At 18.8% G+C, this 17631-nt stretch overlaps 9 non-coding genes across 9 annotated transcripts; all 9 read right to left on the bottom strand.

Moving 5' to 3' along the window:
* Window positions 1–1987: 1987 nt before the first annotated feature.
* Window positions 1988–2061, bottom strand: FOA43_003212. The gene has a single exon. It is a non-coding gene; the product is annotated as a tRNA-Met (tRNA).
* Window positions 2062–2239: 178 nt separating this feature from the next.
* FOA43_003211 lies at window positions 2240–2312 on the bottom strand. Its single transcript has one exon. It is a non-coding gene; the product is annotated as a tRNA-Lys (tRNA).
* Window positions 2313–2836: 524 nt separating this feature from the next.
* On the bottom strand, window positions 2837–2920 carry FOA43_003210. Its single transcript has one exon. It is a non-coding gene; the product is annotated as a tRNA-Leu (tRNA).
* A 2130-nt stretch (window positions 2921–5050) lies between these two features.
* Window positions 5051–5124, bottom strand: FOA43_003209. The gene has a single exon. It is a non-coding gene; the product is annotated as a tRNA-Asp (tRNA).
* Window positions 5125–5133: 9 nt separating this feature from the next.
* Window positions 5134–5204, bottom strand: FOA43_003208. The gene has a single exon. It is a non-coding gene; the product is annotated as a tRNA-Ala (tRNA).
* A 2292-nt stretch (window positions 5205–7496) lies between these two features.
* On the bottom strand, window positions 7497–7582 carry FOA43_003207. Its single transcript has one exon. It is a non-coding gene; the product is annotated as a tRNA-Ser (tRNA).
* Window positions 7583–7636: 54 nt separating this feature from the next.
* FOA43_003206 lies at window positions 7637–7709 on the bottom strand. The gene has a single exon. It is a non-coding gene; the product is annotated as a tRNA-Asn (tRNA).
* Window positions 7710–8118: 409 nt separating this feature from the next.
* On the bottom strand, window positions 8119–8192 carry FOA43_003205. Its single transcript has one exon. It is a non-coding gene; the product is annotated as a tRNA-Phe (tRNA).
* Window positions 8193–14703: 6511 nt separating this feature from the next.
* Window positions 14704–14776, bottom strand: FOA43_003203. Its single transcript has one exon. It is a non-coding gene; the product is annotated as a tRNA-Thr (tRNA).
* Between the last annotated feature and the right edge of the window lie 2855 nt (window positions 14777–17631).

Below are 17631 nucleotides of genomic sequence, written 5' to 3'. Positions count from 1 at the left end.
CCTCTATTTAATAATATATTTTTAAATGATCCTTTTGTTATTAATATTCTATTTGATCTATTTTTACCTTTTCTTAAACCTATTTTACCTTTTAATAATAATGATCATCCTACTATATTTTTATATTTTAAATTATTATTTAATTCCCTTTTATTTTCATAATAATCTTTTATATCATTATATCTTAATTTTAATTCATTTGAATTTATTAATTTATCTGATTCTATTAATATATCTTTTATATTATTTGAAATATTTCATATTATATTCTCTAATCTTAAATTATTTATATTTTTAGTTCTTATTTCATTTTCTAATATTATTTTTTCATTTAATAATGATATTCTTTTATTTAATCTAAATCTAAATCTACGTGATAAAGTTCTTGTTCTTTTTGATACTCCTTTTCTATTTAATTTTATTAATATTTCACTATTATTATATTCATATTTTAAATTTATTGGTTTTATCTCTACCTCTTTATTATCTAAATATTTTGATATTATTATATTTAATTTATTATCCCTATATTCTTTATTTATTCCTGATTCCTCATTTAAATTACCTAATAATTTATCCATTGATCATATTATATATCTTAAATTATTTCTATCTTCTTTTATTATTCTTATATCTTTATTTTTATCTATCTCTTTATCTCTTATTAAATTATTTTTAATATTTTCTATATCTCATTTATTTTCTATTTCTCCTTTATATTCTTTTGATATATTTAATCTTTTATTACCTTTTATTTTATTTATTAATTTTATTAATTCCACTTTATCTCCTTTTTCAATTATTGTATGATAATTACGGACTAATATTCTTTGATTATTATTATTATTATTATTATTATTTAATATAAGATTATTATTATTATTATTATTATTATTATTATTTAATTTAGATAAATATATATTATTTATAATATTATTAATTACATTAATTATTATTTTATTATTAGATAAATTATATAAATATTTATTATTAATATCTATATTTAAATTTATTAAAATATTATTTATATTATTTATAATTAATTTATTATTACCTTTTAATGTATTATTATTTAATAAATTTATTAAAACTCTATTTGTATAAATATTAGCTATATTATTTTTAATTATATTTGATTTAATTCTTTTTAAAGTATTAAATTTTAAATTATTATTTAAATTTATCAATAATTTATTATTATTTAATAAATTTATTTTATTTAGATTTATAAATTTATTTATTTCTGAATTTATTTTATTATTATTTCTCATATCTAATATATTATTAAATATATTTATATTTAAATTATTATTTAATTTTAATAATAATTCATTACTTTTATTATTATTTAATTTATTATTTATTAAAGTATTTGATAATCTTTTTATATCTTTTCTTATTATATTATATTTTAATACTCTATTTGATCAATCATAAGATTTATAATTAGGTAAATTATAATAAAATATTATATTAACTTTTGATAAATTCTCTTTTATCACTGGTTTACTTATTATTATAGGATTTATTACACTTTTTAATTTATTTTCTTCCCTTGATATATATCTTATCCCTGTTAATACTTTTTCTAATAATATTATTATTAATTTACTTACTATCGTTTTTCTTATTAATTCTCCTTTATTAAAATTATAACTTATTAATTTAAAATCATTTATATGATTTATTCTTTCTAAATTATTTCTTACTTTTAATCATCTTATACGATTATTTATTTCCATTCTTATTGTATCTCTTATTCTTATCTCTAATATTAATATTATACGTTTTATTTCTAATTTTATCCCTCTTTTATTCTCTCTATCTCATTCTCATAATTTTACTATTAATCCTCTTATTATTTTTATTAATCTTGATCTTTCCATTTATTATTCTATTATACTCTCTTTTATCATTTTAATATAATTATATTATATTATATTTACACAAATTGTTATATTTCTTATTTATTATTTTATTTTATTTATATTAATAGCAAGACTTGAACTTAACATCTACTGCATATGAGACAATCGTTTTAACCAATTAAACTATATTAACATTATTAATTAATTAATTAATTAATTATTTATTTATTTATTAGGGTAAACACTGAGAATTGAACTCAGATAAAATACGCCACAAGTATTCATTTTAACCTTTTAAATTATATTTACCATATATATATATATTTATATTTATATTTATATTTATATTTATATTTATATTTATATATTAATAGGAAAGATCGGACTTGAACCGAATATAAATTGATTAAAAGTCAAACGTTTTACCATTTAAACTACTTTCCCCTTATTTATTAATATTAATATATATATTATTATTGAATCGAATAGATTCGAACTATTATAAACTTGTCCCAAATACAAGTGACTTACCTATTAGTCTACGATTCATTAATAAAATAAATTATCTATGATTCATTAATAAAATGAATTTATCTATGATTCATTAATAAAATAAATTTATCTATGATTCATTAATAAAATGAATTAGTGACCCTTTCTATAAAAGATAATATCTACTATTCATTACATTAATATGGACCTATCAAAGATAATATCGAGATTTATTACATTAATGTGGACCTATCAAAGATAATATCAAGATTCATTTTAATAAGAATATACATTTTATAAATTGATAAGTATTTCCTCAAGAAAGGAATATACTATATATATTATTATATTATTATATAGTATATATTAGATTAAATATATTCCATTTATTAATTTTATTTAAATTAATAATAAGGGTAAATAAGAGATAAGGGTAAATAAGAGATAAGGGTAAATAAGAAATAGGGGTAAATAAATGTCATTGATAAGACTTGAACTTATACGCTAATAAAAGCAATACATTTTAAGTGTATTGTGACTACCAATTCCACCACAATGACATAAATATAGTTAAATAATGTTTAGATGAGAATCGAACTCACAGAAAATTAATTTGCAATTAATATGTTAACCATTAACACTAAACATTAATAATACTAATATTATTATTATTATTATATAATTAATTAAACTTTAAATAATTTAATTAAAATATAAAATATAATTAATTAATTTAAACAATAATTGAATAAATTAAAGCATTAGATGATAAGTATAAAATATTACTTATAAAATTAGGAACTATACCTAAAATTAATGTAGGTATAGCTAAAAATAATAAAATAAAATGTTCTCTATATAATAAATCATAAGTTACATGTAAATATTTAGAGAATGTCCCGGAAGTTAATTTATTAGTTAATTTAAATTGATAACATGCAGATAATAATACAGAAGCAGCTGTAAATACTCCAATTATTGGATGTTTAATAATAGCACCTGAAATACATAAGAATTCACCAATAAAATTAAAACTTAAAGGTGTACCAGTATTACAAAAACTAAAGAATACTAAATATATAGCAAATATTGGCATAAATTGAGTTAAACCTTGATAATAAAATAATACTCTATTATGATATCTATCATATAATACACCTCCCATTAATATAAATAAAGCTGGTGATACTAAACCATGAGCTAAACATAATAATAATGATCCAACTATACCTAATAAATTATTAGAAAATATACCTAATATACATACTCCTAAATGACTAATTGAACTATAAGCTATAATTACTTTTAAATCTGTTTGACTTAAAGTAACTAAACTACTATATATTATTGTTATTATTCCTATTACATATAATATTGGTGCATATAATAATGATATTTCTGATATATTTGATAATAATATTCTTATTATTCCATATATAGCTAATTTTAATATTATACCTGCTAATAATATTGAACCTCCTAAAGGTGATTCAGAATGAACTGTTGGTAATCATGTATGTATAGGTACTAAAGGAGTTTTAACACCTAAACCTATCATTAAACCTATTAATAATACACTTTGTAATTCCATAGATATAATTTTACTATTAATAGTAATAAAATCAACATTATTATATAATATATATATCATAACTATTGATAATAACATAAATAAAGAACTACATAAAGTATATATTAATACATAATAAGCTGCTTTATTTTTATTTGATCCTCCATATATACCTATCATTAAATATAATGGTATTAATGTACTTTCAAATAAGATATAAAAACTTATTAAATCTAAACATATAAAATTTAATCCCATTAATATAATTAATGACATTAATAATATCATATATACTTCTTTTTTTTCTACTATATTTTCTCAATTAGATATTATACTTATTATTCCTAAATATATTGTTAATATTAAAAATATTAATCCTATTCCATCATAACCAAAATTAATATTTAATATATTACATACTCTTAAATAACCATAATCATTTATATTTATTTCTTTTAATTCATTTATTACTATATATAAACTTATTATACATATTATTAATACACCTTTTCCTATTATATTTTTATTTTGTCTTATTGATATTAATTTATTTCTACATAAACTTATTAAACCTATTAATCCATAAAAATTTAAATATATTAAATTTATCATTTATTCTTATTTCTTTTATATATATAATAATTATTATAATTATTATATTTTATTATTTATAATATATTTGTTATAATATTAAATCTTTATTTATTTATTTATATTAAATTATATTATAATTATCCTTTTTACAAATTTTATTCTTTATTATTTTATGATTAATCGGATTTGAACCGATATATAAATTAGTCCTAAACTAACCACGTTTACCTATTTCGTCATAATCATAATTCATATTTATATATAATTAAAATAAATAATTCTTATTAATATTCATATATAATAAATTATCTTATTGGAATTGAACCAATATATTTAAATTCGTATTTTAATATTTTACCTATTAAATTAAAGATAAAGATAAATATAAATATAAATATAAATATAAATATAAATATAAATATAAATAATATACGGAAATTGTAGGAATTGAACCTACACAGAATTTCTTCAATTATATAGCAAATAACATATCTTACCAATGATTAAATTTCCTTAATAAATATTACGATTCTGACCTGATTCGAACAGATAACCTTCATTGTGACAAAATGATACTTAAACCAATTAAGCTACAGAACCCTCTTTATATGGAGTTATCAGGACTTGAACCTAAACTAATTGCTTGCAAAGCAATTGTTCTACCATTAAACTATAACCCCCCTCTCTCTTTATAATTATTATTATATAAATATAAATATATAAATATTATTAATATTATTATTATTATTATTATATCTATATCTATCTATAAATATTATTATAATAATTATATCAATATATAAATATTATTAGTATTATAATTATATCGATATATAAATATTATTAGTATTATAATAATTATTATTATTATTATTATAATTATTATTATTATTATTATTATTATATAAAATTAATTAAAGATAAATTAAGTTATAACATAAAAATAATAAATAAATAAATAAATAAGAAATTAAGCGATTAAAGTTAAGGAATCAAATGAATATAATAAACAAGGGATAACTAAACAAAATGCGAATAATAAAGGTAATAAAACATATCAACAGAATAAAATTAGTAAATCAAATCTTAATCTAGGAAATGATGCTCTAACTCATATATAAGTAAATAAAAAGAAACTAGTTTTAAGAGCGAATATAGTACTAAATATTAAACCTTCTAAAAATCAATATAAATTATTTTGAGATAATAAATTTAAGAATAATAATTTATTAATATCAAAAGGTCAAGCTAAATAACCTCCAAAAAATAATATTGTTATTAACATTGACATTAATACCATTGATGTATATTCACTTAAAAAGAATATAACAAATGGTGATGCTGATAATTCAGTCATATGACCTGATACTAATTCAGATTCAGCTTCTATATTATCAAATGGTGGTCTAGCATTTTCTGCTAATGCACCTATAAAATATATTAAACCTAAAGGAAATAAAGGAATAATATAATTAATATAAACTTGACTATCTATTATTGTTTCTATATTTAATGAATGTATTAATAATACTAATATAAATACTATTGTTGTTAATATTAATTCATAACTTATTAATTGAGCTGTTGTTCTAACTGAAGCTAATATAGTATATTTACTATTTGACATTCATCCAGCTATTACTGTACCTAATATACCTAATGATCCAGTACCTAATAAAAATATTAATGAATATTCTCCTTCTAATATTCCTAATCCTGTATTAAAAGGTATTATACTTAAACTTAATAATACTGAAAATAATGTTATTAATGGTGCTCCTATCATATATATTCATTCTCCATTATGTACTAATATTATTTCTTTTACTAATAATTTTAAAGCATCTGCTATTGCCATTAATATTCCATAATATCCTACTGCATTTGGTCCTAATCTTCTTTGCATATATCCCATTGTTTTACGTTCTGCTACAGTTAAATATGCTACTCCTAATAATACACCTAATATAAATATTAATATATAAAATATATATTCTAATCTTTCTATTATTTCTAATGTTATTGATATTACTGACATTTATATTTCTTTCTTTACTTTTATTATATATCATATATATTATATATATGTTATATATTCCTAATTTTATATATATATATTCCTAATTAAATATATATATATAATTAAATATAAATTTATATTTAATTATTTTATAGTATTAGTATTTCTTTTAATTATTACTATAATACCTATAATACTTAATAATAAAGTAAAAGCTAATATTATTAATAAAAATGAATATTCTGTAAATAATAAATTACCAATAGTAGTTAAATCAGAATTATTATTTATATTTAATAAATTAAAATTATCAAATATATTAACTGTATTTAAATTATAATCATTAGAATCATTATAATCTAAATCATCTAAAAATAATATTAATAATATTATAAATAAACTACTATATTGATATTCATATTCTTCTTTTTTATTTAAAACAGATAATATAAATACAAATAATATTACTACAGCTCCTACATATATTAATGTATATAATATTGCAAATAATTGAGAACTATTAAATCATAATTCTGTTATTACTGGTATTATTGTACCTATTAATATACCTAAGGATTCAAATGATGTTGTACTTATTAATATATAATATCCTAATAATGTTACATCTAATATATTAAAATCAAAATACATCTTTTCTCTCTTTTAATCTTTTTATAATCTCTCTCTCTTTTTTCATTATTAATTATTAATTCAATATATTTTTATATTTATATTATAATTAATATAATTATTATTATTATAAATAATGAATTAATAAAATATTTATATAATTAAAACTAAAACTTAATGAGAAGAGTGTGAATTGAACACACGAGGATATAAAATCACTGAGTTTACAGTTCAGCTTCAACTACCAGCATTGAAAATCTTCCCTTTATAATATATATATATTATATATATTATATATATTATAAATATATTAAAATATATACGGATTAAGTAGGACTTGAACCTACACTACTATAAAAGTAATAATATCTCAAGTATTACGCAATAACCAAATTCTGCCATCAATCCATTATATATATATATATATAATATATACTAAATACTAAACACTAAATTAAAGAAAGTCTAAATTAGGACTTGAACCTAAATCAAATATATTAACAGTATACCGCTTTACCAATTAAGCTATTTAAACATATATATATATATATTAAATATAAATATAATTATTATAATTATATAAAATATAAATTATAAAGATATTTAAATTATAAATTAAACACCATATAATAATAAGAATGAAATCATTAAACAGAATAAACCTGTTGCTTCAGATAAAGCAAAACCTAAAATTGCATAAGGGAATAAAGTATCTTTAACACCTGGATTTCTTGCTGTACCATTTATTAATGCTGCAAATACTATTGCTATTCCTATACCTGCTCCTAATAATCCTATTGTAGCTATTCCTGCTCCTATATATTTACCTGCTAATACTAATTGCATTTTATATATCTCTCTCTTCTTTTGATCCTTTATTTATTTATTTATATAAATTTAGATATCTCTCTTTCCTTTTTATTATTTTACTCTCCCTTATTTATTGTTCCTAAAAAGATTTGAACTTTTACCAATAAAGCTTCAATTTATTGCTCTAACCTGATTAAGCTATGGGAACTTTTATATTACCTTTTATATTTAAGTTTAAATCTAAATCTAAGTCTAAGATGATTTGAACATCTATTTTTTCCTTATCAAAGAAATATTTTAACCTCTTAAATTATAAACTCCTCTTTATTTAACCTCCTTCCTATATTATATTATATTATATTATATTATATTATATTATTATTATATATTTAAATATAAACATATTTAAATTATAAATTATAAATTATAAATTATAAATTAGAATCTAACTATTATAGATCTAATTATATCTAATTTTAATATATAAGGTAATATTACGATAGATACTAAAATTAATAAAATAAATAATATTAAATAACCATAAAATAAGGTATTTAAAAAGAAGAATGGTATTAATTGTGGCATCTCTTTTACTTAATTCATTTATATTTTACATAAATTTACTATTTTTATTAATATATTATAATTAATATATTATTATTATATAAATATAAATAATATTATATTTATATTTATATTTATAATAAATAAAGTTAAATTAAATTAAAAACTATAATTAAGTATATAATTAAATTCAAATAAATATAATAAATGCAATAAACATATAAAATAAAGTATAAGAATTTAAGAATAATGCTAAAAATATAGAAAAGAATATTAATTCAATAATAAGACCTAAATTAAAGAAAACTAATTTATTAACTAAATTAGAAAATGTTAAACTAATAAAAGATAAGCCATAAGGACCTAAAAATATTAAAACACCTTTATCAATATAAGTATTTAATAAATAAGAAATATATAATCAAGATCTTAAACCATAATTATTTAATATTTGATCATAATATAATTTTTGATTAAATAAACTATATATTAATTTTAATATAGGATTATTATAAATAAATAATTTATTATAAAATAATTCATACATAATTAATAATATTATAGATACTACTATTGAATTAATTAAAGGTAATAATTTAATATCTGAATTTAAACTAAATTCTGTATCTATAGCTGCTAAATTATTAGGATGAATATATACATAATTATATATTGGTGTACCTAAACCTAAATATAAATCTTTAGCTAAATATCCAATAAATATACTTAATAAAGCTAATATTATCATTGGTATATACATTAATATTGCATTTTCATTCATATATTTATATATATATTTTGGATTATTTGGTTTATTAAAAAATACATAATATATTAATCTCACGGAATATATTGATGTTAATGTAGCTGAAGCTAATGCAAATCAATATATTATATAACCTGTAAAGGTATATGAACCATATAAAGTTTCTATAATTATATCTTTACTATAATATCCTGTTAATCCTGGTAATGCCATTAAAGATAATGAAGCAATAAATATACAAATATATGTTAAAGGTAAAAATTTATGAAAACCTCCATATGTACGAATATCTTGATATTCATTTAATACAGCATGTATTATTGCCCCTGCGGACATAAATAATAAAGCTTTAAAAAAACTATGACATATTAAATGATATATTGCTAAATTATATGCTGATATTCCTATTCCTAACATCATTATTCCAATTTGACTCATTGTAGATAAAGCTATTATTCTTTTTATATCATTTGATACTACTGCCATTAATCCTGAAACTAATGTTGATATTCCCCCTAATACTAATATTATTATTAATATTATTGGACTATATTCTATTATATATGAACATCTTACTAATAAATATACCCCTGCTATTACTAAACATGCTGCATGTAATAATGATGATACGGGTGTTGGCTATTTTATTTATATATCTTTTTATAGATATATTCTCAATTATTCACATAATTGTTTGGACTATATCTTAATATTATTATTTTAATAATCTTTTATATTTATCAATTAATTTTTTTACTCTATTATATCCTTCCTCTTTTAAATGTGATTTATATCTTACTAATTCATATATTCTATAAAAACTTAAATATTGTATATTCTTTTTTGTTCTTAATTTATATTTACGTAAATATATCATTAAATTATACATATTTTTAACTCCTACAGTTATATTATATCCTTCATAATTTGACATATAATTTACACTTCCTTTTAATAGATTTCCTAATTCATTAGCTATTTCTATTGTTGTTTTTTGAGCTAATATAAATCTTAAACTTACTCTATTCTTTTTATTTAAACTTAAGTTTTTATCTTTGTATGAACAAGTAAAACAACCTTCAGCATCTATAAATCCACTTAATCAAGCATTTTCAAAGGATATATTTATATTTGATTTAATATATTTTATATCTGTTTTATAATATTTATTATAACCATCTATAAATCTTTTAAATTGTATTTGTTTTAATGGTAAATATATATTACCATTAAAAATATTTATTATTGTTAATAAATTCTTTTTATCTCTAACTCTATAATGTCAAGTTTTATTATTTTTATCTTGTTCTCTAACTCTTCCAAATCCTAATTCTTTTTTAACATAATATAAAACTTGAACATCTGAAAAAGATTGAGTTATTTTATATTCTAAAGTACCTGATTTATTAACAATAAAATTTCCATCACCTTCGGTAAATCCAATTAATCAATAAATAAAATTAATATTATTATAATAATATTTTTCACGTGTAGTCTCTGAAGATCCATTAATATTATTATTAATGTTTCCTGCTGATTGTCTCATATATTGAATTTTTCCTAATATTATAAATAATATTCTAAATAATATTCTAAATAATATTCTAAATAATATTCTAAATAATATTCTAAATAATATTCTAAATAATATTCTAAATAATATTGAGGATCAATATATTTTATATAAATATATATAAAGATGTTCCAGCATATAGTGAAATTTAAGGAGAGCCCTAATTACAAACCCTCCATTGAATTTAATAATCATGTATGTAATCCAAATTGTACACTTTTAGAAGCAGAACCTATTAATAAACATATTAATATTATAGTTAACATATCTGTTGATAAATAACTATTTAAACTAAATAATGTATCAAAATTTAAACTTCCTACTATATATATTATTAATCCTAATCCTATTATAAAAAAAGTATCACCAAATCTATTCATTAATAATGAATTTAATCCAGATTTACCTGCAGTTATACGTGTAAATCAAAATGATATTAATAAATATGAAGCAACTCCTATTAATTCTCATCCTAAAAATAAGATTAATAAATTATCACCTGTAACTAATACAATCATACCAAATGTAAAAAAGGATAAATAACTAAAAAATCTTTGTTGATGTGGATCATGTCCCATATATATTATTGCATATATATGTACTAAACTTGATATTGTTACTACAGGTATTAATACTGATACTGATATTTTATCTATTATAAATCCTCAATCTATATTTAAATAATCTACATTTATTCAACTCATTAATATATTTCTATATTCATTATCATTTATCATAACATTAAAATATAATATATATGTTGTTATTAATGAGATTATTACAGATAAACATACTATTCCTCTACTTCATTTTATACCTATATATCTACCTAAAAATCCACTTATTAAAGATCCTATTAATGTTGAAAATACTATTATATTTACCATTTTCTTATAAACTTCTTAATATTTCATCTGACCCTCTTAATCTATTAAAACTTACTAATATTGATAATCCTATTGCTGATTCTATACCACTTATTATTATTTGTATTAAACTATATAATAATCCTATCATATCATTATTTATATTACTTATTCATATACTATTTACAGTACATCCCATTATTAATATTTCTAACATTATATAGATATCTATTATATTTAATCCTATTGATCCTAATATTAATAATATTATTTCCATCTCTCTCTTTCTCTCTCTTTATAATTTTGATAAATACTTTACTATTTATTTCCTTTACTTTATTTAATAAATAAATTTATTTATTTATTTATTATTAATTTTATAGATAATTAATTAATTTATTTAATTAAATTAATTCTATATTGTATATTTATTTATTTATTTATTTATTTATTTATTAAAATAATATTAAATAATCTTTATCGGAGTTGAACCGATATTATTGATATGAAGAATCAATGTCATAACCGTTAGACCAAAAGATCATAAAATAAATTATTATTATTATAAATTATAAATTATAAATTATAAATTATAATAAATTATTGTTCATCAATTCAAGCTAAAAAATCAGCTAGAGGAACAGCTTCAATTTTAATAGGCATAGATGAATGCATAACACCACATAATTCTGAACATTGTCCATAATAAACTCCTTCTCTTTGTATTAAAGCTGATGTTTGATTTAAACGACCTGGAGCAGCATCAATTTTAATACCTAATGAAGGTATACAAAAATCATGAATAACATCAGCGGATGTAACTATAAATCTTATATGAGTATCTACAGGACATACAACTGAAGCATCAACATCTAACATACGTAATTGACCATCTTCTAATAAATCTTCAGGAATTATATATGATTCAAATTCTATTGTTTCTCCTTTTTCATCTATAAAATCGGAATATTCATATTTTCAATATCATTGTAATCCTATTGCTTTAATAGTCATAGCTGGAGCTATAACTTCATCACATATATATAATAATATAAAACTAGGAAATGCTATTATTAATAATATTATTGCTGGAAATGTTGTTCATATTATTTCTATAAATTGTCCATGATTCATATATTTATAAGCCATTGCTGATTTATTATATACTGTTATTACATTATATAATATATATGTTACAAATCCTAATATTACACATAAATAAAATAATACATTATTATGTAATTCTATTATTCCTTCCATATTTGGTGTTGCTGAATCTTGAAAATATATTGCTCATGGTGTTGGTACATCATTTAATATATTATTTATTATTATTTCTCTCATTTTATTTTCTCTTTTTTTATTTTCTCTCTATTTTTTAAATTCATTTTGAATTACTAAGAATCGAACTTAGATCGTTTCATTATGAGTGAAATGCTTTAACCATTAAGCGATAATTCATTTTTATTTATTGTGCACAATCACGATTTGAACATGAATCTATAGCTCATGAGGCTATTATGTTTACCATATTACACCATTATGCTTTCTTACGAATTATGGGACTTGAACCCATACCTTCTGTGTGGAAGACAGATTGTCTAACCATTTGACTTAAATTCGCTTTTATCTTTTTATTATTATTATCTATTCTTTATTATTTTTATATATTCTTTATTATTATTATATATTCTTTATTATTATTATATATTCTTTATACTCTCTCTTTATTTTTATTCTTATATTTATATATTATTATTATTATTATTATAATTATAATTATAAATATAATAATTAATTTAAATTAATTTAATAAGATTAACAACCTCATCAATAGAATACTATATAAATAAATAATCATATAATATCTAAAACATGTAAATATAAAATAGTTGTTTCTAAATTTACATGATGAGTAGTAGTAAATTGATAAAAATACATTCTAGCATAACAAATAATTAACATAAGAGCTAACATAACCATATGAATAAAATGTAAACCAGTAGTAGCATAAAATACTGAACCATAAACACTATCAGCTATAGTAAATGTAGCTGAAGTATATTCACAAACTTGACATAATACAAATATAACAATTAATATAGTAGTTATAAATAAACCTCATAAAGTACCTTCTCTATTTTTAGATAATATTGAATCATGAGCTCATGTTACTGTAGCCCCACTTGATAATAATATTATTGTATTTAATAAAGGTAATTCTGTTGGTTTAATTGATGTTATTCCTACTGGAGGTCATGCACATCCTAATTCTATTGTTGGACTCATTGCTGAATGAAAATATGTTCAAAATAAAGATACAAATATTAATATTTCTGTTATTACGAATAATATAAATCCTATATTTAATCCTCTTCTTACAGCTATTGTATGATCACCTAAATATGTTCCTTCTATTATTATATCTCTAGTTCATAAAAATATAGTTGATATTACAACTCCTATTGCTAAATATAATCAATATATTGATCCTATATATCCATGCATTAATAATCCTAAAGTTAAACCTAATGATAATAATGCAAATGATATAAATATTGGTCAAGGTGATACTGATACTATATGAAATGGAAATAATTGAAAATTACTTCTTGTTTTTATTGACATCTCTCTTTCTTCTCTCTCTCATTTATATATTTCTTATTTCTTTTATATAAACTTCTTCTATCTTTACTATTTCTTTTATAATAATATATTTTATAATATATTATTATTTTTATTCTTTATAATCTATTTTTTATTAATTATAGATTATATTAATATATAAATATATTTTTATAAATCTCTTTATAATTATATATTTAATATTTAAATATATATATATATATTTTTAATTGATTAATATATTAAATTTTATATAAAATTAATATTTTTATAAATAAATGTATTTTATTAATAGATAATTATTATTATTATAATAAAAATCCAATGTTATAATTAGGATTTGAACCTAAAGTCTTTTGATTACAAAACAAACGCAATACCAATTATGCCATTATAACATAAATAATAAATAATAAAAATAAAAAATAAAAAGGAGTGTATAAAAAATATTATATTAATTAGATGATACATAACCAATAATGATATGAATCTATTAATATGTTAATCTAACATAATATAAATAATAATATATATATATGGTATATATATATTATATATAGTTTCTAAAGGTTAATTTTATATTTTAAATGCATTCAATATTTAATTTTTATTAATTTAACTTAACTGCCTGCATAATTTAATAAATAATATATTTAAATATTAATTAATAATTAATATTTAAAATGAATAATTATAATTTATATAAATTAATAATATAAATTTTAATTTAAAATTAATTAAATAATAAAATTATACAACAGTAAAATCATAGATTAACTATAACTAATCCTTTCGTACTAAATTATATACCTTTATTAACTAAATCCTAAAGAAGATAGAAACCATACTGTCTCACGACGTATTAAACCCAACTCACGTAACCTTTTAATTGACGAACAGTCAAACCCTTATTAGCTGATACTACCAATAGGATAGGTTGAGTCGACATCGAGGTGGCAAACAACATTGACAATATCTACTCTCTCATGTTATTACACTGTTATCCCTAGCGTAACTTTTATCCGTTAATCGATCACTTGTACTATTAAAATGATCTGTTCACTATACCTTACTTACGTATAATTTTCACTTGTAAGTGTTAAATTATTGCACAGTTATTCACTATTATATTAATTATTTTAATTTAATCTTTATTCTAATTAAATTTCTTATAATATTTTTATATTATTATTTGATTTCAAGTCAAATTTACTGTACATTATTTTATCTAAATTAATAAAATTAATTATTTTTAATAATATTAATGAATATTTCATTAATTATTTTATTAGAATTTATATTATAATTATATATGGACATATTCAGTTATTTTTTGTGAAATCAACGCCCCATTTAAACTATCAATTTAAAGCTGTCATCATTAATAATTATTATTAATTAAAATAATAATTTATATAAAGATAAATTCATTTATATAGATATATGATTTAGTTAATATTTAATTAAATAAAAGTATTTCATTTATATATCAAAATATTACTTTATATACTAAAAATTAATTAAATAAGAACAACTTATTAAATTATAGTAAAGCTGCATAGGGTCTTCTCGTCTACCTTTAGGTATACAGTATCTTCACTGCAAATCCAATTTCACTAAGATTCTGGTTGATACAGTTGTTGTATCGTTACTCCATTCATGCTGGACTAGATTTAGTAGCCAATGAATTTCGCTACATTATGATTCTCAGTATAAAACCGCCATTTACCCAAACTTTTTTTATATACCTTTTATAATATATTTTCTTATTATTGAACATTGGGCAGAATTCACACTTTATTCTACAATTTTTATTTTTGCAAAGTGCTGTGTTTTTAGTAAACAGTCGTACAACATATATTTTTATCGCTCTTTTTGACTAACGTCTGAACTTCGTTTTTGCCGAGTTCATTAACCAGAATTATCTTATTCACTTATTCTTCTCTCCTTACCTGGGTCGGTCTTATTACGGTATTCTTAATTACTCTTTTCCTGGACTATTTATTATTTTTATTTTATTCTATAGTCTTAGCTAATTTTATTAATTACCTCTTAGAATTATCCTTTCAGATTATTCCTTATGGACCGATTTTCTATTAAAACCTAAAATATTAAGTGAAGAGGATTTTACCTCTTATCCGTTACTCATGTCAGCATTCTCTATTTAATTCATTATTATTTTCTCTTTCTAAATCTTAATATATATTTTTATATATTTTACTTATTCTACTAAAATTTAATAATATTAAATTTATTTATTTCATTAAATGTTTTGTTACCTTATTATTTATATTATTTATATATATAAATTAATAATTATAAATTCAGTTATAAATTTATAGCTCCGATTATTATCTATCTATTAACCTTAAATTGATTAATTAATTAATCAATTATTTAATTAAAATTAAATAATTATAAGTCAATTCTTATTAATTTATTATTAACCCGTTATTACACGTTGATCATAGAATAATTACTGTCAAACTAATCCCCTAATTGTTTTATAGTTAATAAATATTATTTACACTTAATTTATTATTTGGAACTTTATTTTATAATCTGGGCTGTTTCCCTTTTGACTATCAATCTTATCACTAATAGTCTGACTATTAATTCTTATATTTAAGTTCATTCTGAGATTAAATAATATTGATAATATTAATCCAATATCCCAATTATTATTAATTGCTTTACCTCTTAAATATTTTTCATTAATGCTATACTAAAATATATTTCACAAAATACCAGCTATCTGTAGATCAGATTTGTCTTTCACTACTTACCATAAATCCTCAGATAATATTGCTACATTAACCTGTTCAGTCGTTTTAATATATATATATATATATTATTTAACCACTTGTTTACGGTAAGATCATCTACTTTCGGGTCTATAATTAATAACTTCTTTATTCTCATTTTCATTCTAATATTCTCTTTATATTTCGCTATTTATTATAACTTGCTAACCCATTATACAAAAGGTACATGATTAATCTCTTTTTTATTTATCTCTCATTGCTCTCTATTTCACTAATTTATATTATTCCCTCTCGGTACTTATTATACTTACTAATAATATTTAGTTTTTGAATTAGTTTATCCTCTAATTTTTCTTACTATCTCTAATCTTACTTTCTTTAACTCTCTTTATTTTCTCTCACCAATACTCATAATATCTTTGTTAATTTCCTTTCCTTAAATTACTTTGATGTTTCAGTTCATTTAGTCTATTTATATTCGTTTCCTT

Source organism: Brettanomyces nanus, mitochondrion (assembly GCF_011074865.1).
Source record: "Brettanomyces nanus strain CBS 1945 mitochondrion, complete genome".
Classification (NCBI taxonomy): Eukaryota; Fungi; Ascomycota; class Pichiomycetes; order Pichiales; family Pichiaceae; genus Brettanomyces; species Brettanomyces nanus.
This window is presented reverse-complemented; position numbering and strand designations above follow the sequence as displayed.